At 46.4% G+C, this 22,933-nt stretch overlaps 1 pseudogene across 1 annotated transcript; it reads right to left on the bottom strand.

The window, feature by feature from the left end:
- Positions 1-22,579, bottom strand: LOC308578339 (protein CIMAP1C-like; annotated as a pseudogene). The gene is made up of 5 exons: positions 22,468-22,579; positions 19,735-19,904; positions 18,301-18,411; positions 17,567-17,680; positions 1-485 (listed from the first exon to the last, which is right to left on the bottom strand). The product of its transcript is annotated as a protein CIMAP1C-like (transcript).
- Positions 22,580-22,933: the final 354 nt, after the last annotated feature.

Genomic DNA, 22,933 nt, shown 5'->3' with positions numbered 1-22,933 from the left:
TCACTCTTTGAGTAAACAAACTGGAGGTGTGCCATGAGAATACTCAGAGTGACGAATCCCAAGACTGAACTGTGGGGCTCTGGGTTTGTCGGTGGTGACCAGCTCCGCATTGTAGTCAGGGGGTCCTGGTGTATAGTTCTTGCTGGAGGAAGCAAATCTTTGGGAGATGCTGTAGGATGGCTGGTGGCACAGGTAAACATCTGGTTCAGGTATGGTATTCATTGCCGGGCCAGGCCCTCTCACCAGGTCTTTAGCATAGCCCCACACAGAGGCACTGGATGCCATTGAGAGGCAGGGAGCTGCAGGTTTGACAGGCAGCTTTGGACCCAGTGTCTGTGGAAGGGTGTATTGGTTGGGTGCTGGGTTTGGGCTGCTCACCCAGTAGTGCGTTCGAAGGCCCATAGTGTACGCTGGTGCATTCGACTCTTCAAGTGGGTGTATCTTCTCCACGTAGTACTCATTTGGGGCAGGCGTACAAGATATAACTGCAAGCCAAGAGCAGATAGGAGGTGACACCCCCCACTTGGTGCTCCCCACTGTCGAGCATGTGGATAAACCTGTGGATACTGTTGGGAATCAAGCCTTTATCAGGAGAAACTGGCAACTCTCCAGGCACCTGGCTTGATCTCCTGATGACCTCCCTGTCTGCATTGCTAGGTCGCGATAGGCGATCCTTCTCAGCGTGAGAAGAACACACCCCTCTTTCCTGCCCCCCCCCCCCCGGCAGGGGAAAGAGATAGACAGAAACGTATTTACATGCCTTTATTTCTGTCTTTGCAGCGTTACAGAAAAACACGACTGCTCTCTTCAAACTCCAACAGCCGAGAGACAAACTCCACCTGTACTTCCTGTACAGCTCATATTACACTCTCAGCTAATTCCGGCGCCCTCTGCACTGTGAATTGACTGTCCCTCTGTTTCCCATGGAACAGTCCCAACATTCCCATTATGTTTTGCTTTCAAGCTACCAGCTCGCGGCCACATTGCTTCTATATCGTAACATACTCCCCCATATGAATCAATGTGCGCTGCGAGCAAAGCGTGATCCAGAGAAGAAAACAAACAGTTGTTATACATATAACACTCCCCTGTTGTTTCAGTTCCACCCTTGGAACTACCCGCCACTGGTTTCCCCAGTGTACCTCTCTGGTAGTCTGACTTCCAAGGAATGAGTGCATCTGCATTACCTTGGCTAGGGAATGTAGTGTTACACTTAGCAACTCCCTGTTGTGTCTTTGTCTCTGACTTAGACACAGCTTCAACCTGTCTTGACTTGTCAACAATAGTAACACATGCAACAGCTAAGTTAGCAAACTCTTTTGAATACCTCTTGGGTGGTACACCCTTTGTAACTCTCTCAGACCTACGTATGAGGTGCTGATCCTCTTTGCTCACTGGTTCAGTCTCAGGACTCTTTGGAGAACCAGTTCCAATAGTAAACAGTGGTTCATCCTTCATTTGTGAAGGTCTAGCCATTGTGTGAGATTTCCTCTCAATGACTGTGTCAACTGAGCTCTTTGAGCTATCACTGTCACTCTGAGTACCACTGTAATCAGTAAAATCATCATCAACATCTGAATTGTCCTCAGTGGGAAATGTGTGAACAATTACTCTCTCCTGTTCAGGAGCACTCTCTAGAAATTTTCTGAGAATCACCTGACCAGATTCAGACAAAATTACTCTGTAGAGACCCTTTTCATAACCCACAAAAATGCCTCTAGCATTCTTTACTCCACCTGGAGCTTCTGTCTTCACATGAGACCCAAAAACCTTAAAATGGGCAACACAAGGTTTTCTACGGAACAGCTTCTCAAAAGGAGAACTTCCCAAATCTTTTGAAACCTTTCTCAATCAAGACTAACAATAACACAATATCGACTCCGCCCAATACTCATGTGGCAAATGTGAACTCAGCAATTGTGCCTTCATGCCATTTTACAATTCTTTGTTCACTTGCACACAGACACTTCTGTTCCATGCTTCTGCAGAAACAGCAGTCTTGTGCCTTATCCCTTTCTTATCCAGGAAATCCTGAAAATCCTGTAAAAGAAAAACTGGCTTTTCATCTGTGAAAAGACAATCAATGTTAGCATTATGAACATTCTTAACCTTGTCACAAAATTCTTTAAACCTTTCTAAGGCTTCTTGTGGTTTCTGCAATATATATACCCACACATAATGAGAGAAATAATCCACACACACAAGATAATATCTTGCATTGCCTCTAGATGGTGCTAGAGGACCAATCACATCAGCATACACTCGCTGAAAAGCTTTGATTACTTGCGTCGTCTTCTGGACGTTTTTCTACACACCTGCGAAAGAAATCATGTTAGATTCAGATGCATTACAATTTATGCAATCATTTTGATTAAAAGTCAACAAATACAGCCCATCTTTCTCTCTGGCAGAAAGATACAGCTCTCCATCTTTGAAGATTTTGCAGCTTTCTCTATCATAGGACAAAGTCAGTCCTTTCTTTGTGATCTGCGAAACACTCAGCAGATTGAACTTTACATCAGGAACCAAATACACATTGTTTATAGTCAAGTTCAGACTTTCAAGATGCACAGTTCCAAACCCGGTCGCTTTCAGCTCCTGGCCATTGGCCTGTTTCACAGTGAAGCTTTGCTTCTTAAATGTTGAAAACAGATCTCTGTGCGATGTCATGTGCTGTGTGCATCCCGTGTCAAGAACAAAAGCGTTCTCCGTTGAAAATGCGGCTTTTGTTGACAGCAATGCTTTTGCAGGTTTCTTTCTTTTTTTAAAAAAAAAATTAGAGTTTCCAATTTTTACAAACAAAAAGAAAAAAGAACAAAAAACCCCAAAAACACATAAATTTCACAGCTTATTTTCTCATAACATCTTTCCCCGACCTCCTCATACCTCCCCTTCTTGTATATCCAATTCAGATTATTCATACAGCAAATCCTTATCTCAAAGCATTACAGCTTAAAAAGAAAAAGAAGAAAAAACACCTTATTTTCTTAGATTATTATAACTTTGAATAAAAGAAAACCATTTTATCAAATTCCTTTTACCATTACAGCTGAAAACCGCTTAATTTCAATCCAACATCATTCAACATTCCTTAATTTTGCAATATTTTTGTAAATAGTCCTTAAATTTTTCCCAATCTTCCTCTGCCGACTCTTCTCCCTGGTCACGGATTCTGCCAGCCATTTCTGCCAGTCCCATACAGTCAATCAGCTTCATCTGCCATTCTCCCAAAGTGGGCAAATCTTGCATCTTCTAATACTTTGCAATAAGTATTCTTGCTGCTGTCGTTGCATACATAAAAAAAGTTCTGTCCTTCTTTGGCACCAATTGGCCAGGAGAAAGGCCTCTGGTTTTTTCAGGAAGGTATACTTAAATACCTTTTTCAGTTCATTATATATCATCTCCCAGAAAGCCTTAATCTTTGGGCACGTCCACCAAAGGTGAAAGAATGTACCTTCCATTTCTTTACATTTCCAACATTTGTTATCGGGCAAATGATAGATAGATTTTTGCGAGCTTGACTGGGGTCATGTACCACCTGTAAATCATTTTCATAATATTTTCTCTTAAGACATTACATGCCGTAAATTTCATTCCGGTGGTCCACAACTGTTCCCAGTCAGCAAAATTAATATTATGTCCAACATCTTGTGCCCATTTAATCATGACAGATTTAACCGTTTCATCCTGAGTATTCCATTTCAACAGCAAGTTATACATTTTTGACAAAATCTTGGTTTTGGGTTCTAACAGTTCTGTTTCCAGTTTAGTATTTTCCACCTGGAAGCCAACTTTTTTATCCAAATTGTAGGCCTCCATTATCTGATAATAATGGAGCCAATCTCTCACTTTACTTTTTAATTTCTCGAAACTCTGTAATTTCAGTTTATCTCCTTCTTGTTCTGAAATTTCCCAATATTTCGGCCATTTGGCCTCCATATTGAGCTTCTTCTGGGCCTTTGCTTCCATCGGTGACAACCACCTTGGGGTTTTATTTTCAAGTAAATTTTTATATCTTATCCAGACATTAAACAATGCTCTTCTGACAATATGATTTTTAAATGCTTTATGTGCTTTAACCTTGTCATACCACAAGTATGCATGCCACCCAAAAACGTTATTAAAACCTTCTAAATCCAAAATGTCTGTGTTCTCAAGAAGCAGCCATTCTTTCAGCCAGCAAAATGCCGCTGATTCATAGTAGAGTTTAAAGTCTGGCAGGGCAAATCCACCTCTATCCTTTGCATCAGTTAATATTTTAAATTTTATTCTGGGCTTCTTGCCCTGCCAGACAAATCTAGAAATGTCTCTCTGCCACTTCTTGAAACAGTCCATTTTGTCCAAAATTTGCAATGATTGAAACAAAAATAACATTCTTGGCAATACATTCATCTTTATAACAGCAATTCGACCTAACAAGGAAAGCTTCAAGTTTGACCAAATTTCTAAATCTTTTTTAACTTCCGTCCAGCATTTTTCATAGTTATCTTTAAACAAATTTCCATTTTTAGCTGTCATATTAATCCCCAAGTATTTCACTTTCTTAACCACAGTCAAACCTGTTTCATTCTGGAACTTCTCTCTTTCCAATGATGTTAAGTTTTTCTCCAAAACCTTAGTTTTTAATTTGTTCAATTTAAATCCTGCCACCTGACCAAACTCTTGAATTAATTCTAATACTCTTTTGGTACTAGACTCTGGCTCCTGTAACGTCAAAACTAGGTTACCTGCAAATGCTCTCAATTTATATTGTTTAGCTCCGACCTGTATACCTTTAACCTGCCGGTCTCTTCTGATCATATTGAGCAGAACCTCCAGGACCGATATAAAAAGCAATGGGGAAATTGGGCACCCCTGTCGTGTTCCTTTTTCTATCTTAAATTGTTCCGTAACCACATTATTTACAATTAATTTAGCCTTTTGTTCAGAATATATTGCACCTATACCATTTTCAAAACCTTGGCCTACCCCCATACCCTGCAAGTTCTTTTTCATAAAACTCCAAGATATATTATCAAAGGCTTTCTCTGCATCCACGAATATCAAAACTGCTTTAGTGTTTATATTCACTTCTAACTTTTCCAAAATGTCAATTACGTTCCTCAGATTATCAGATAAATGTCTTCCCGGCAGAAAACCCGCTTGGTCCTTATGAATCTCTTCAATCAGTACTTTTTTTCAGCCTCTTAGCCAAAATATCAGCAAAAATTTTGTAATCCACATTTAATAAGGATATGGGACGGTAGTTCTTAAGTTGAGTCTTTTCAGTCTCTGTTTTCGGTATAAGTGGTTCCTCTTCATCCTGGAGAAGAGTGACTAGTGGGGTGCCACAGGGTTCTGTCTTGGGCCCGGTCTTATTCAACATCTTTATCAACGACTTGGATGATGGACTCAAGGGCATCCTGATCAAATTTGCAGATGACACCAAACTGGGAGGGGTGGCTAACACCCCAGAGGACAGGATCACACTTCAAAACGACCTTGACAGATTAGAGAACTGGACCAAAACAAACAAGATGAACTTTAACAGGGAGAAATGTAAAGTATTGCACTTGGGCAAAAAAAAAATGAGAGGCACAAATACAAGATGGGTGACACCTGGCTTGAGAGCAGTACATGTGAAAAGGATCTAGGAGTCTTGGTTGACCACAAACTTGACATGAGCCAACAGTGTGACGCGACAGCTAAAAAAGCCAATGCAATTCTGGGCTGCATCAATAGGAGTATAGCATCTAGATCAAGGGAAGTAATAGTGCCACTGTATTCTGCTCTGGTCAGACCTCACCTGGAGTACTGTGTCCAGTTCTGGGCACCACAGTTCAAGAAGGACACTGACAAACTGGAACGTGTCCAGAGGAGGGCAACCAAAATGGTCAGAGGCCTGGAAACGATGCCTTATGAGGAACGGCTAAGGGAGCTGGGCATGTTTAGCCTGGAGAAGAGGAGGTTAAGGGGTGATATGATAGCCATGTTCAAATATATAAAAGGATGTCACATAGAGGAGGGAGAAAGGTTGTTTTCTGCTGCTCCAGAGAAGCGGACACGGAGCAATGGATCCAAACTACAAGAAAGAAGATTCCACCTAAACATTAGGAAGAACTTCCTGACAGTAAGAGCTGTTCGACAGTGGAATTTGCTGCCAAGGAGTGTGGTGGAGTCTCCTACTTTGGAGGTCTTTAAGCAGAGGCTTGACAACCATATGTCAGGAGTGCTCTGATGGTGTTTCCTGCTTGGCAGGGGGTTGGACTCAATGGCCCTTGTGGTCTCTTCCAACTCTATGATTCTATGATTCTATGAAATTTTGGTAGCAATTTCTCCTTTGCATATATCACCAAGCCTCTCTTTTTAACTTTGTCATACGAAATAAATTCTTGTCCCAATCTCTTATTAATAAGCATTTTCCTGTGTAGCCTCATTACATGTGTTTCTTTTAAACAAATCAAGTCCAATTGTTCTTTCCTTAATACATGAAAAACAGATTTCCTCTTCCGAGGGGAATTCAGTCCATTACAATTCCAGGTTAAAAGTTGCAGAGCCATGGTAAGTTACTTAGCTTTCCCTCCAACTGCACCGAGTTGTTGTTGTTCTTCTGTCGGTGGTGTGTCTTTCCCTGGGCCCGGGAATCCAAATGACAAGTTTGCTATGTCTAGAATTCCTTTTCCTGATGCAGTCAGCTCCTCTCCTGATTCCACTTCCTTCTGTAAGTCCTCCTCGTGATCTTTCAGAAACTTGTCTTTATCATTCACTGTCCTTATTCTTATTTTCCTTCCTTTGTATTTAAAAGATAAACCTTGGGGAAATTCCCACCTGAAGAGTATTTTATTTCTTCTAAGTAGGCCGACAAGATCTTTATAATAAGCCCTTATATCCAAAATGTGTTTAGGTATATCCTTGAAGGACTCAACAAATGAGTCTTCAATTTCCAAGGTTCTTTGGTAGTGCAGATTCTAGATTTTATCTCTTTCTTCTTTTGTTCTTAAGGTGATCAAACAATCTCTTGCTCTGTTCTTTCCTTGTCTTTTGCTGAGTCTAAATGCACTCACTATCTTGAATTCATCTTTCCCCAGGTCTTGTTGCCAAAAGTCTGTGAATTCCTTTGTAAGGAAGTCTATCAAGTTGTCTTTCTCACTTTCAGGTACTGCTCTAATTCTTAGGTTTCTCTCCTTTCTTTGTAATTCAATCATAGACAGTGTCAGGTCGTGATCCTCTAATTTCTTATATACCAGTGGTATCTTCTCTTGAACAGCAGTTGCAATATCCTTAGCTTCCTCTGCAATCTGTCGAGTCGAGGCCGATTCCTTTAATAGTTTTTCAATGGACTGTGTATTGGAGTTCACCTTGTTCCCCAGTTCATTAATACTTGGAGTGTTCAAATCTATTTTTGCTGAGGCCCCAGCTACTTGTTTATTTGTCTCTGCAACCTGTTTGGCTAATTTTTCCAAAGATGCATCAATTTTGCCAAGTGCCTGAGCCAATAGCTCTTCAGATGACATAGCTTTTGATTTTACTTGCGAAGCAGCAGCTCCTACTGTGCCTGCCGCTCCGGATGTTGAGGTCCTTCTCTGAAAAGTAATATCAGTCTTGTATTGTCTGCCGGATCTGGTAGTTTTATCCTGTATGCCACTCACCAGCTCTATCTTCCCTTTCCCATCTGCCATAACAAGCCCAAGGTCAGTCACACGCTTGGTGAGTTTGTTTTGCAAAGTAATTTTCCAGAGCTTGGTAACTTGATGACAAAATAGTTGTTACAACGTAGTCTCCTCTAGGGGGACACCCTTCCAACTTCACTATGCAACTGTTAAAAACAAGTATAGTTCTTAAAAGTTCCAATATCCCTCAAAAGCCAGAGTTTCAATGCTTTTAGAAAAGTTTCAGTGTCTCTAAAAAGTTACTTTATAGTCAAAGGCAGATCTATAAACACTGTATCTTTCTCAAAGTGTCAATATTCTTTACCCTTAACATGCAGACAATTCTTCCCACTGGTCGACCTTCCCTGTCATAGGCAGTCCGTTCCCAGATTTCCGAGACAGCAGAAATATATTTACACCCTCTTTTCTTGCAGGTAAAATAATGCTCGGTTCTCCCCCCTCCACTCCTGCAAACCGGAGGGGAGTCGTCTTTTTTGGTGCTGGATTTGACCTTTAAAAGTCGTCTTTCAGGGTTACAGCTTTACAGTCTCTTTACTTTAATCTATTTACAAGTCGGAAGAGGCAGACTTCCTGTTTGTGCCTTTCCCGTTTCGGTGCCAAATTAACTAAATTTTTCTTCCAATTACTTGCTTACTCCTACTCACGGGTAGTTGCTTTAGCTTCCAATTGTCCAGAAAGAAATCAGCGCTCTCCGCGCCACACACCCCCTTTCCGTTCCGGAGCCTTTAAAAAGGGGGGCGCAAACGGAGCCCGCCGAGTCTCCAAGTTCTCAGGCTTCCCCGCCTGAGATTTCTTCGGGTCCCGCTTCGCCGCAGCGGTCAGACCCTGTCCCCGTGGAGCCGATTCCCTCCGGAGCTCAGAGGGAATCCGCCATTTGTCGCTGGTGCTGACCGGAAGTCTTTTGCAGGTTTCACCTGGGACTTGGTACGACTTTTGCCTGACGCTTCAGGCTTTGCAGAGCTCCCCTTAGCTCCTTTGTGTTGACATGGCTTCTTACAATTCCGCTGAAGATGCCTAGTCTGTCCACAATTGAAACAATGGACAACGTTCAAAGCAACAGCCTGTTCTTCACTAGCAATAGCAGTGGGGGTGTCAGAACTCCGAGCTTCTCTCCCCCTGTCTTTGACATCTATTGCAGCAAGGCGATCTTTCTCATTGAGAATCACGGCGCAGATTCTCTCCGTCGTGAGTTCTGCGGCAAGTAGAGAACCAAGCTGACTTGCAACCGTTTTATAATAATAATAATAATAATAATAATAATAATAATAATAATAATAATAAATTTTATTTATATCCCGCCCTCCCCAGCCGAAGCCGGGCTCAGGGCGGCTAACAACAATCAAATAATCAAACAGTAAAATAGTTACACAATCTAAAAATATTTCATTATAAAAATTAATTAAATCAAATTGAAGGCAACCAATTAAGCAAAATTATGTGCAGGTTGCCAGAGGAGGGAGTCAGGCTGCGCCCTGACCAAAGGCCTGGTGGAACAACTCTGTCTTGCAGGCCCTGCGGAAAGATGTCAGGTCCCGCAGGGCCCTAGTCTCTTGTGACAGAGCATTCCACCAGATTGGGGCCACAGCCGAGAAGGCCCTGGCTCTAGTTGAGGCCAGCCTAACCTCTCTGAGGCCTGGGACCTTGAGGATGTTATTATTGGCAGACTGTAGGTTTCTCTGTGGGGCATACCAGGAGAGGCGGTCCCGTAGGTACGAGGGTCCTAGGCCGTATAGGGCTTTAAAGGTTAAAACCAGCACTCTATAAACACTGTATCTTTCTCCTGTACTCCACCGGGAGCCAGTGCAGCTGGTATAGTACCGGGTGAATGTGATCTCGCAGCGAAGACCCCATAAGGAGTCTCGCCACGGCATTCTGCACCCGCTGGAGTTTCTGGGTCAGTCTCAAGGGCAGCCCCACGTAGAGCGAGTTACAATAATCCAGTCTGGAGGTGACCGTCGCATGGATCACAGTGGCTAGGTCAGGGCGAGAGAGATAAGGGGCCAACTGCTTAGCTTGCCGGAGATGAAAAAATGCTGCCTTTGTTATAGCTGTAATCTGCGCCTCCATGGAGAGGGAGGTATCGAAGATTACACCCAAACTCTTAACGGACGGTGCTGGCACTAATTGCACCCCCGCAAGAGATGGGAGTTGCCCCCTCAATCCCATATCGTCCCGCCCCAGCCAGAGGACCTCTGTCTTCGAAGGATTTAACTTCAACCGGCTCCCACGTAACCATCCAGCCACAGCTTCCAGACATCTGGTCAGTGTGTCTGGGGCCGAGTCAGGATGGCCATCCATCAACAGATAGAGTTGGGTGTCATCAGCATACTGATGGCAACCCAACCCAAAACTCCGGACAAGCTGGGCGAGGGGGCGCATAAAGATGTTAAAAAGCATCGGGGAGAGAATTGCACCCTGAGGCACTCCACACACCAAGGAGTGGCGCGATGACAATTCCCCCCCCAAGCGCCACCCTCTGTCCCCGACCAGAGAGAAACAAGCGCAGCCATTGAAGGACTGTGCCCTGGATCCCCACGTCGGCAAGGCGGTGGTCCAGGAGTTCGTGATCGACCATGTCAAAGGCTGCTGACAGATCTAGAAGAATCAGCAGCCCCGACCCGCCTCGATCCAGCTGCCTGCGGAGATCATCTGTTAGGGCGACCAGAGCCGTCTTGGTCCCATGACCAGCGCGGAAGCCGGACTGGAATGGATCCAAAGCAGATGTTTCATCCAGAAACCTACCAAGCTGTTCAGCAACCGCTCTCTCAATCACCTTACCCAGGAATGGAAGATTCGAGACCGGGCGGTAATTGGATAGATTTGAGGGATCTAATGATGTTTTCTTTAAGAGCGGACGCACCACCGCCTCCTTCAGTTCCCCTGGGAATATCCCGGTGCCAAGGGACAAATTGATGATATCCCCCAGGGGGGCCCGCACCTCGTCTGGACACGCTCTAATCAGCCATGACGGGCACGGGTCAAGAGGACAGGTGGTGGGCTTTCCAGCTTGGAGGAATCTGTCCACATTGGCTGGAGATATCCGGTCAAAGTGGTCCAATACTGGACCTGAGGACAGTCAAGGGGCCTCCAGTTCCTTTATTGTATCCAAATTGGCAGGGAGGTCATGGCGGAGCAACAGGACCTTCTCCGCAAAAAAGCTCGCAAATGCCTCACAGCTGTGTGTCAGATTGTTATTTAAATTTGGCTGTCCTTCAAGGGATGTTAAAGACCGAATTATACTAAATAATTGCGCCGGGCGAGAGCTAGCGGATGCAATGCAAGCCGAGAAGTAAGACTTCTTAGCGGCCTTCACTGCCATCTCATAGGTTTTCATAAAAACCCTATAAGATGTTCTTGAGGCTCCATCACGGGCAACCCGCCATACTCGCTCTAGCCGTCTGAGGTCCCGCTTCATTTTCCGAAGCTCCTCGGTAAACCAGGGAGCCCGGTTTCTGCGGGGTCGTAGAGGGCGCTTAGGTGCAATCTCATCGATGGCTGCCAGGAGCTGGGTATTCCAGCCCTCAACAAGCTCAGTCAATGAGTCGCCAGGGGGAGAAAGGTCCCGCAAGGCTTGACGGAATCTATCAGGGTCCATCAGCCTCTGCGGGCGAGCCCAAATCGGCTCGCCACCTAAGCAGGGTGGGGGTGGAACATCAATCCTGGCTTTCAGAGCATAGTGATCAGACCATGGCACCTTCATCGAAGGAGACATGATCACATCTATACCGGCGCCAAAGATCAAATCCAGCGTGTGGCCTGCTTGATGTGTGGGGCCCGAAACAAACTGGGAGAGCCCTAGTGTCGCCATGGAAGACACCAGGTCCAGAGCCTGTGAGGAGGGAGTGGCATCGGCGTGGAAGTTGAAGTCTCCCAATACCAATAGGTTAGGGAACTCCAAGGCCCAGCCGGCCACCGCCTCCAACAGGCCTGACAGGGTGGCTGCTGGTACGCTAGGTGGCCGGTACACCAGCCAGACAGCCAAGCTCTCCTCGGAGCCCCACACTAGGCCAACACATTCAATGCCGGGGATCAATGGCGATGGTAGAGCCCTGAAAGAACAATCTTCCCGGATTAATACTGCCACCCCTCCCCCCCCGGCCCACAGTCCGTGACTGGTGGAGGACGGAGAAACCCGGGGGCGCCATCTCTCGTAAGGTAACAGTTACCCCTTCGTGCACCCAGGTCTCCATCACACAAGCCAGGTCAACCCCCTGCGAGGTAAAGAAATCTCGCAGGGTAGCGGTTTTGTTGCCTATAGACCTGGCATTGCACAACACCAGTGAAGGAGGTGAGTAATCCTTGCTCACCCTACCCTCGTCCCTCGGGATGGGGCGCAGATTGGAAGGGGTACGAGCATATCCGTATCTCAATCCCCTTCGCCTATAACATCTGCCCCCACCTCCATACCTCCCTCGCCCCTCCACGGTAGCAATCCCAAGCCTCATACTAACCTCCATTTACAAATTAGAAAACAAAACAACCAAAACAATTATGCCCAAACAAAACCAATCCCCACCCCACTTGATGTCCAAACCCAAAAACAAAACAAGACGGAACAAACAAAAATACATAGATAAAAACCACCATTCACGGTGGTACAACAAAGTAAACAATAAAACACCTTTAAAACACATTAAAATATATATAAACATCTTCAACATTTGCTGCAGCAGCACCAGTGTCCTTAAAGCTATTACGGGGGTGAGCCTGGGCCCCGCCCCCTAGGCCGGATGGAGTGAGCCTGAGGAGGGAGAGGCCTTCTCCGACACTCCGATGCAGCAGCAGCGATGTCCCAGACCCCAATGAGGCCTCTTAAAGCTGTGGCGAAGGTGAGCCTGGGCCCCGCCCCCTAGGCCGGATGGAGTGAGCCTGAGGAGGGAGAGGCCTTCTCCAACACTCACAATGCAGCAGCAGCGATGTCCCAGGCCCCAATGAGGCCTCTTAAAGCTGTGGCGAAGGTGAGCCTGGGCCCCGCCCCCTAGGCCGGATGGAGTGAGCCTGAGGAGGGAGAGGCCTTCTCCAACACTCACGATGCAGCAGCAGCGATGTCCCAGACCCCAATGAGGCCTCTTAAAGCTGTGGCGAAGGTGAGCCTGGGCCCCGCCCCCTAGGCCGGATGGAGTGAGCCTGAGGAGGGAGAGGCCTTCTCCAGCACTCACGATGCAGCAGCAGTGATGTCCCAGACCCCAATGAGGCCTCTTAAAGCTGTGGCGAAGGTGAGCCTGGGCCCCGCCCCCTAGGCCGGATGGAATGAGCCTGAGGAGGGAGAGGCCTTCTCCGACACTCCGATGCAGCAGCAGCGATGTCCCAGACCCCAATGAGGCCTCTTAAAGCTGTGGCGAAGGTGAGCCTGGGCCCCGCCCCCTAGGCCGGATGGAGTGAGCCTGAGGAGGGAGAGGCCTTCTCCGACACTCACGATGCAGCAGCATAAGTCCGATTAAGGCTGTTAATAATCATGAAGCAGAATATCTCTTCCTGTAGAGGGAAATTGCATTCCGCCATCTGCTGGCGTAAGAATTTCATCTCTGTCAGATGCGCTTGTACATCTCCATCTGGCACTAGCCTTAGATTGGTCAGCTTTTCAAAATGCAGCAACGCTGAAGAACCAGCATCTCTTTGATGTATTCTACGCAGCTGTCAGAGCCACTTCCAGGTCCCAGCTCACAGAGGACCACGCTAGCCGGCAGTATTGTACAAACTTCTTTATTGAGCTACAGTTTCCATTTTCAAGCCACAGCGCGCAGCTCTACGTCTTAGAAGCTAGACCGGCGAAGCTCCGTCTGAGTCTCCGCCTCCTGTACACCAACTTAATACTCTAGCCTTACTCCACCTCTTCCGTCTTTCCTTTCTCCTCTGGGTCCCTCTACCCCCCGTGGTCTCTTCCTTCCTGGACTCTTCTGACGCTGACCCCCCCGACTCTTCTCCCTCCTTGCGGCGGGCTTTAGGACCTGGCTCCCTATCCGGGCTGCTTACTGTGCTGCCTTCCTGTGCATTTGAACTTGGCGCGCGCGCGCAGCCTTCAACCTTCCTCTTGACTGTTTCCTCGCTCCCCGATGGAGGTGTGGCCAATCCTAACTCCTGCCCTCCCGCTTGCGGCGAGCCGCCAGATCCCGATACCTGGGACCCCTCCCCCCTACTGCGCTCTGGTGGGGAAGCTGGTCCCGATTTCCAACTTCTGCTCTCTGAGTCCCCTCTGGTCCCTTCTACCTGGGGTGTCCCCCTAGGCGCCCCCCTTGCTCTGACCACTGGCGCCCCTTTCTGTGAATCTTCCGACTCACTGGAAAGACTCGGAGATCTCGGGCCGCTGTCATCGCTCGTATTACCTCCGGATTCCTCCCCCTCGCTCTCTGTTCCCTCCCTTTCCTGTGCCTCTGCTCCTGAACCCCTGACAGCAGCGTTTGCCAAATCTCACTCGCGCATTGCAAATTCTGAATATGCACGAGTTGATCATCTGAGATACACAGAATTATGGCCGTCCTGGCTCTCACATTCTGTGAATTCCAACCTGGCGTTGGTGCAGCAGGGATGGGGTTTTCAATCACCCCAAAAATCCTCTGATTCTGAAGCAGGGCTTTCATCTTTACAGACCATGAGGAATAATTGTCATTAGTCAGTGGAGGTGGGTAAGGTAAGCCTCCTCCCTTCTTGGCATCCATTTTGAATCCAAGCCTCAGCTCTCACTCTCGAGCCTGTAAAATTCCAAGAGTCTATTGGCTGTTTACTGCCTCACTTGGCAGTTAAACACAGGCTGTTTTGAAAGTCCTTTCAAGAGCAGTGAGATATTAGACAAAACAAACGCTGTTTACCAGCCTCTCACAGTCCCAGCCCCTCTTCCGTTGTTGGCCGGTAACTTTCCACTTTACTGACGTTTCGTTGCTTAGCAACTGGACATTCCAGGCTTATCAAGACTCAGGTATGCGAAATATGTGGCTCTCTTTCAGTGCTGGTTTCATCCAAAAGCAGACACTCAGTGAACCGAAGAATGTCTCAATTCGCGTTCACTCTCACAGCCATAAAATTAGCATACCTTAGGGGTTCCGTTGCTCAGCAAAAACACCTCCTCCGGTGCTTCCATCCGCACGCTACCATATCTTCCTTATCTCCTTGCAGAGGATGAAGTACGCTCCATCAACCTCTCTTGTTGCTTTCATGGATCAAAACCATCCTCTGCTACCAGATGTTGGGAATCAAGCCTTTATTAGGAGAAACTGGCAACTCTCTAGGCACCCGGCTTGATCTCCTGATGACCTCCCTGTCTGCATTCCCCAGCAGGATACAGGCTAGGTCGTGATAGGCGATCCTTCTCAGCGTGAGAAGAACACCCTCCCTCTTTCCTGTCCCCCCCCCAGGCAGGGGAAAGAGATAGACAGAAACGTATTTACATGCCTTTATTTCTGTCTTTGCAGCGTTACAGAAAAACACGACTGCTCTCTTCAAACTCCAACAGCCGAGAGACAAACTCCACCTGTACTTCCTGTACAGCTCATATTACGCTCTCAGCTAATTCCGGTGCTCTCTGCACTGTTAATTGACTGTCCCTCTGTTTCCCACGGAACAGTCCCAACATTCCCATTATGTTTTGCTTTCAAGCTACCAGCTCGCGGCCGCATTGCTTCTATATCGTAACAGATACATCATATCCTACAGGAGCACAGGAGGAGGCAGGAATGATGGATGTAAAATCTGACAGGTGAGAAACATTGAGGCTTAAAGAGAAGGAGCAATCTGCCATGCAGGGTTTGTTTGTTTTTTAAGTTGCTGTTTTACTTGCTAATGTTAGGAGTAAAAAAAACCCACTTATTGATCTATTAGTAGATCCCAAGCTTCCATTGATGTTTCTCAAACGAAAGGGAAAAGCATTCCCCATGTATTTGCTACAATACTCTGCTCCTCCTTGTAGATGACAAGCCTTGCATATTCTCTCTCTCTTTCTCTCTCTAAATTTGAGAATTCTATTTGTTCTTAAGCTGAATCATTTGTAAACTGTTGTGCTTTTGAGGATGTTGGAGGAAGAGGCACTATCCTCCTTGCCTTGACTGAAAATCCCCCCCACTTTTAAAAATCATGGCATTGTCCTCCAATCTCCTCTTCTAGCAGCCTTTCCAGCTAAGTTCATCACCTGTGGAGTTAAGAGTGCACTGCTATTAATCTCTTCCATGACATCTTCCCTTGCAATTCACTGTCATTTACTGTTAATTCCATAGGTACCCTCCAGACTACTTCCTAGATTATGACTCTAAAGCAGCATGACCCTCTTGTTTTCCCTTATGCTGTTTTTGGTGGCTCTCCTTTCTGTCCGTTCATCAGCCACATGCTCAACATCTTATGGTCCCTTGGCATCAGGAAGATGAGACTTCCAGCGTGATTGACCAGAATGCTGCAACATGATTGCTGGCAGGAGTGAGACCTTGTCAGCATATAACACCTGTGCTCAAAGATCTGCACTGGCTGCTGATTTGCTACCAGGCCAGGTTCAAGGTGTTACTATTGATATATATATAGCACATGGAAGAACCCTTTGCCTAGAGGACTGCCCTATGTAAAGTAGGACACTTAGACACCCTAATGGTAAAAAGTGTTTTTCAACCCAGTTGACTTGGTGGAACACCAATCAGGAAAACTATATTTCCCCCAGTTCCTTGAATGCCCCTTTATCCAGAGCAGCCCCACTCGGTCAAGGCCAGTAGCTGGAAAGCAATAGGGATCACACACACACATGGAATGAATGGAGGGATGGATGGGCGTCACAGACACTTTTAAACTACACTTTGATATCACCCCAGACAATCTCCCACATCAAACAGCCCACTTAGGTAAGGTCTCTGTACATAGCTGGTTTTCCTGTCTGGTTCTTGACACCCCCTACTCAGAAATATTTTTTTTATCAAAGAGTGAATAAACTTTTACAGCCTATGGACAACACTCCCATGCAGTCAACCTTCCAGGGCCTGCAAACCAGTGGGGCTGGGACAAACAGTGAGTGTGGCTGATAAAAAAAGAGGGTGAGGCCACCTGTCTCTTTTTCATATGCTTCTCTCTGTAGTGCCAGATCTAGGGCAGTGCAGGCTGTTCCCCTGCTCAGGGTGCTGAGCCAAGGGGGCATAAAATAATAATAATAGTAATAATAATATTGGTAGTAGCAATAATAATAGTAATAATAATAGTAATAATTAATACTTATATTCATGTGGGTACCTACTGAGAAACCCCATTAAAAAGCAACTGTACCAAAAGGAATTACTGTGGAAATAAAATATATTGGGGGAAGTGCCAAATTTTGTCCTCACTTAGAAAACCGTATTACCAAAGTCTACCCCTGCTCTCTGTCATTCATACACAAATCCACATGCATGCAGGTAAAAGGTAAATGTAAGGTAAAGGACCTTACATACATAGTCAAAGGCGTCTATGCGGTGTGGCGCTCATCTCACTTCAGGCTGAAGGAGCAGACAGCTTTCTGGGTCATGTGGCCAGCATTCTGGTGCACCGGGACACTGTGATAGAAGCCAGAGTGCATGGAAACGCCGTTTACCTTCCCCCTGGAGCAGTACCTATTTATCCACTTGCACAGGTATGCTTTCAAGCTGCGAGATTGGCAGAAGCTGGAACAGAGCAACAGGAGCTCACCCTGTCTCAGGGATTCAAACCACCAACCTTCTGCTCAGCAAGCCCAAGAGACTCAGTGGTTTAAGACCACAGCTCCACACATAATGCTCCCACACATCCATTTTCATGCATAACACACCTGCTCATTCACTCACACTCATTCTTTTTCATTCCCTCTCTTTCATGTTCAGGGATTGACCAACAAGCCTTCTTTGCACAAGGTGAGAAAGAAACATTTTCATCACAAAATTGCACAGATGCCACTCCAGCCCCATCTTGACCATCATAGTATCTCTCATCTTTCAACTTACATGCCCGCTTTCTCTCTTGCACCATGCAGAATGAAACTGGTCTCCATATCCCTAGACGGGAAATGCTTGGGTCCACATAGTAGCAGGGCCCAGGACTCTCCGTGATCGAGATCACTTGCAAAGGAAAGAAGAATTGTCTGCATGAGGCATGGTGTGGATTCTGAGCTATTTAGCTTGGTTGCAATGACTGACTTCCTATCCGATATCAATTAAAGGCACCCACTAGCTAGATAGCAGTGAATATGTTAAGCTCCGCCCCCCTGCACCTCCATTCCTGTTATCCTTCAACATGGCTTAAGTGTAGATCATCCTCTTCCCACTAAGGTCCACAGCTGTACAACTGAGAACCCTGATTTTTGTGCAACCATAATAATCAGCAGTATAAGACCCTCCAGCCCTTGCTGGACTACAACTCCTATCATTCTTGACCATGCTGACTGGGGCTGATGGGAGTTGTAGTCAAGAAACAACTACATTAGCCCCCTACATGCAGTGCCATTGATCCAGTTGGAATGGAAACTTTGGAAAGCCACCCAGCTCTTGATCATGGATCACCCAGGTCCCATCAACTGTGGCCCCGATAATTAGAGAGTCCCAAAAACACAGGTTGTCAATCTCTGTTCAAATGTTTTGCCAGCAAATTTAACAGTTGTTTAGCCAGCTTCACCCTGTGGGTCAGTTAATGCTGTTGGGAAAACCCAAATAACACAGAACCTAACTTGTCAGCATCTTACATCTTTCACTGGATTTCACACGCATTGTGTAGGCTGGCTCAGCATACTTGGTGAAGTCATGGTCCTTAATGCCAGTGAGAGGCTACCTACCATACTTCCCAGGTCCTGGCCCTGCAAGAGAACCACAAGGGGGGGAGGAATAAAATAATGGGAAGACAACCCGGAACCATTAGCATTTGCAGATTGTGAGCTGCCACACTGGGTAAAAGGGCAAAATGGAATAATATATTGAATAATATATTGGGTTTTGGAGCTACAGCTCTCTAGGTGTTGTTGTTGTTGTTGTTTAGTAGTTTAGTCGTGTCCGACTCTTCGTGACCCCATGGACCAGAGCATGCTGGGCACTCCTGTCTTCCACTGCCTACCGCAGTTTGATCAGACTCATGTTTGTAGCTTCGAGAACACTGTCCAACCATCTCATCCTCCGTCGTCCCCTTCTCCTTGTGCCCTCCATCTTTCCCAACATCAGGGTCTTTTCCAGGGAGTCTTCTCATGAGGTGGCCAAAGTATTGGAGCCTCAGCTTCACAATCTGTCCTTCCAGTGAGCACTCAGGGCTAATTTCCTTAAGAATGGATGTGTTTGATCTCCAGGTGTTGCTGCACTGCAACTCCCATCATCTCTGACCATTGAACCAGACTGGCTGGGGCTGATGGAAGTCCCACAACATACTTTTCTTCTCCCTCTGGTAAAATCTCGCTAGCCTTGGGCCAGGATATTTGCATTGCAATAGGAAGTGAGCATTACAAGGCACCTGAATTCTTCTGTGGCTCGGACTATAATTCAAGCCAGAGAAGATTTCCCATTTTACTCAACCACCTATGCTCTGCCTGTACTTTCCCAACCCCCTTCCTTCATCCCCTTTAAACAAGCGTTACCCTGGTAGGACAACAGCAGTGGTGACATACCAGCCACAGGAAAAGGAAAACAAAAGAAAAAAAATATTATTAGCCTGACTCCCTCCTTTGGCAATCTTCACAGAACTCTAGCCCAATGGTTGCCATCAATTTGATTTGAATAAATTTTATAATGAAATGATTTTAGAATGTTGTATTATTTTATTGTTGTTAGCTGCCCTGAGCCCAGCTTCGGCTGGGGAGGGCGGGATATAAATAAAATTTATTATTTATTATTATTTATTAACAAGGAAATATGCACTGTCTCGCATGCTAGCAGTACTCTTGGAAGAAAGTTCTGATGGTGACTGAGAAATGTAGATCAGTTTCCTTCTTTGGTTTCCACAAGAACAAAAAAGGAACCCTGATGGATCAAGCCAGCCAGCCACCGAGTCCAGCATCCTGTTCTCACAGGGGCTAACCAGATGCCAGAGGGTCTTTCAACAATGCTGTTGAACACATCCAGACTGGCAAAGATATGGGTACCTCTGTATTCCTGATCTCCTTCTCTCTCTTGCCCCATCTATTCCCACAGCTCACCTTTATACTTGGCACTGATGGACGCATACTGCTTCTTGATGGCCGGCACTCTGGCTGGATGCTTAGAGATACCAGAAAGACAACTAACAGGCTGAGCTGCACCTTTGGCTCTGGAAGTCGGCATTGGAGTGTGCCCACTGCAGTGGGGAGTCGTATGTGTCACCAGTGCTCTGGGGAATGAAAGTAAATGAATGAATGCAAGTCCAACCTGCAATAAAACGTTGCACCATGGAGTGTTGCAGCTCAGGGTTCCAGCTACTCCGTTCTACCCCACCCCAAACAGTATTCAATTTCCACTAAGTATGCTAAATTCACATTGGGCTATTTGGGGAGGGGGGAGTGTTCTCCTCTGAGGGATCTTATCCTATCCTATCCTATCCTATCCTATCTTCAAACCTTGCCGTTTTCTCCAGGCTTGCTGAGCCCTCCGTCTTGCACAGATGGTGCTGTTTTGGCCACATAAGGACCATAAGTGCTAAAAGAATGGAGATTGCTGCTTGTTTATGTGATTTAACGGCATGTACCTAGGCCAGGGTAGCCAACATCCCAAGAGCTTGTTGGACTCCAACTCCCATCAGCCCCAGTCACCATGGGATGATGGGAGTTTTAGTCCAACAACAGACAGAGAAGAGCCCCTTTGCAGCCCCTGCACTGTAAGGGCTAAGGGAATGAGGGTGAACCCAGAGGTCTGTGTGCCTTTGTTTATTTAAACCAGGAATGGGAGGCTCAGCCCAGGAGCCACATGCCACCAACCAGACCTCTCTCTCTCTGACCATTAGCACTCTCTCCAGGTCACAAGCCTCCCTGCCCCTGCTTTGTGCCCTCTTCAAGTGCTTTTGCCTGGCTGGAATGTGAGATCAAAGCCTCTTGCTTTCCTGAATGAAGATGGGGGCAGGGGTAGGTATAGAAACTTGGAGGGTATGTGGAGCTGGATTATAGCCTAATGCACAAAGAGTCCCTCCTGTTGCTCCACCCAGTTTTTGTATCTAACCCCATTCAACACTGGTACATGGCCCTCAGATGGTTATCAAATATGGCCCTTGCACTAAAAAAAAAAAGCTTATCGACCCCTGATTTTACTGCCCCCCCCCAGCCTGCCTTTCAACAACAAGGTCCCCAAGGCAGCTCAGAACAATTTAAAATGAACAACATGGAATGAAATTGCAACCATAAAATATAATTGCAAGCAGCTCAAGCAACAGTACCACGATCCCAAACAGCAGAAGGAAAACAATAGAAATGATTAATAGCAAAATAGCCATGTAGAAAACACACCAAAAGAAACATGCAAGGGGAACCAGCAGGCAGGAGTTGGGGAAATAGTTTCATGTGTGTTGATAGCATTAAGCAAAGCCCCAATAAACAGCGCTTAGTTTAACTATGGAACTCCCTCCCACAGGAGGCAGTGCTGACCACCAACATGGATGGCTTTTAAAGAGGACTGGATAAATTCACAGAGGAGGATAAAGCTATCAATGACAACTAGTCAGGACAACAGTGGAATTTGCTGCCAAGGAGTGTGGTGGAGTCTCCTTCTTTGGAGGTCTTTAAGCAGAGGCTTGACAACCATATGTCAGGAGTGCTCTGATGGTGTTTCCTGCTTGGCAGGGGGTTGGACTCGATGGCCCTTGTGGTCTCTTCCAACTCTATGATTCTATGATTCTATGATTCTATGACTATGTCCTGCTTCTGAATACCAGCTGCTGGAAACATGGGAGGAGAGTGCTTGGATCCTGCTTGCAGGTTTCCCACAGGCATCTGGTTGGTCACTGTGAGAACAGAATGCTGAACTAGATGCCCTTTGGCCAGATCCAACAGATTCTTATGTTCTTACGTTCTTATTTGTTCGCAGCAAAGCACACTCACCATTGATGTGTGGAATTTGCTGCCACAAGACTTGTTGAACCTAGGATAACTCAGTTGGTGCAGCATGGGACTCTTAATCTCAGGGTCATGGGTTCGAGCACCATGTTGGGTAAAAGATTCTTGCATGGCAGGGGGTTGGACTAGATGACACTCATGGGCCTTCCCAACTCTACAGTTCTGTGATTCAATGATGGACGAAAGGCTAGATAGGGATCTCCATCCTTTTCAGTAACATGCATTTGGGGACCCATTTCTTCATCATTGACCATATATTTGCATGGTGGAAGTATTGGTGGAAGTCCTGACCCACCAGCTGAAGACCTAGATGGCATTGAAGGGGGAGTATTTATTTAGCTAGTTGTTTTCTTACATTTATATCCTGCTTATATTTGGCATGAGTAAGCTGTCGCCTGCCCTTTTCCAGGTACCAAAATACTGATTCCAGACATTCCAAGCATAAGTCTGACCCTTCCCCCCGGAGAACCACAACTGTGTCCACCCTAATCCCAGAGCCCTTCAGGACAGAGGAGCAGAATGAAGGGAGCACCACCTCCAGAGCATGAGACCAGGCCTGATCCCTCACCCTGAGCACTTTGGAGGGGGTGGGGAATAAAACTTAAATACAGGGCACAAAAACAATGCCTTTTGTGATCTCCTTGTAGTGGCATGGTCTGTGGGGCAGCATTTGGAGAATACAAACAATTTCTTCTGTGTCTTTCTAATTCTCTGGAGTTTCTAAGAGAGGTGGCAACTGGCCTTTGCATTGCTATGCTCCCTAACCCTAATCATGCTAATACACAGCAAACAAAGGTCTTAGGATTTCAGTTACCAATCAAAGTAGCAATTGGTTGTGTCAGTCACCCATACCGCTGATGCTGCTTCTCTGGATGGAATGGAAATCTGGATGTAGATTTCAATAAGGAGTGGGGATGTTACTCAGCTTTCCAATTCCTCCTCTACCCCCTCCTTTTTGGAACATAAACAATGCCTCATGTCGCAATTCGCTCCCAGGTTGCCCAGGCGATGCTGATGCAAGTGTGGAACCAGACTTGTTTATTTCCATATTACCATGGTTCTGGCAGAATACTCTCCCTCTCCCTCCCTCCCTCCCTCTCTCCCCCCCCCTCTCTCTCTTTGTGTGCTGCTAATACAAGTCCTCCTTCCTTGCAAGTTACCAGCCCGGGGGGGGGGGGGGAGAGCCACAAGCCCAAAATACCACATTTTGTTTCATAAGACCCATGGGCATAGCTAAGGGGGGCGGGGACAGAGGGCAGCTGCTCCCTATCAAATAAAACAATAGAAATACTTAACTGACCAATCATGTCATTTCTGC

The sequence above is a fragment of the Podarcis bocagei genome (genome assembly GCF_964188305.1).
Source record: "Podarcis bocagei genome assembly, chromosome: W".
NCBI lineage: Eukaryota > Metazoa > Chordata > Lepidosauria > Squamata > Lacertidae > Podarcis > Podarcis bocagei.
Note: the sequence above shows the minus strand (reverse complement) of the source record. Positions and strands in the feature narration are given on the sequence as shown.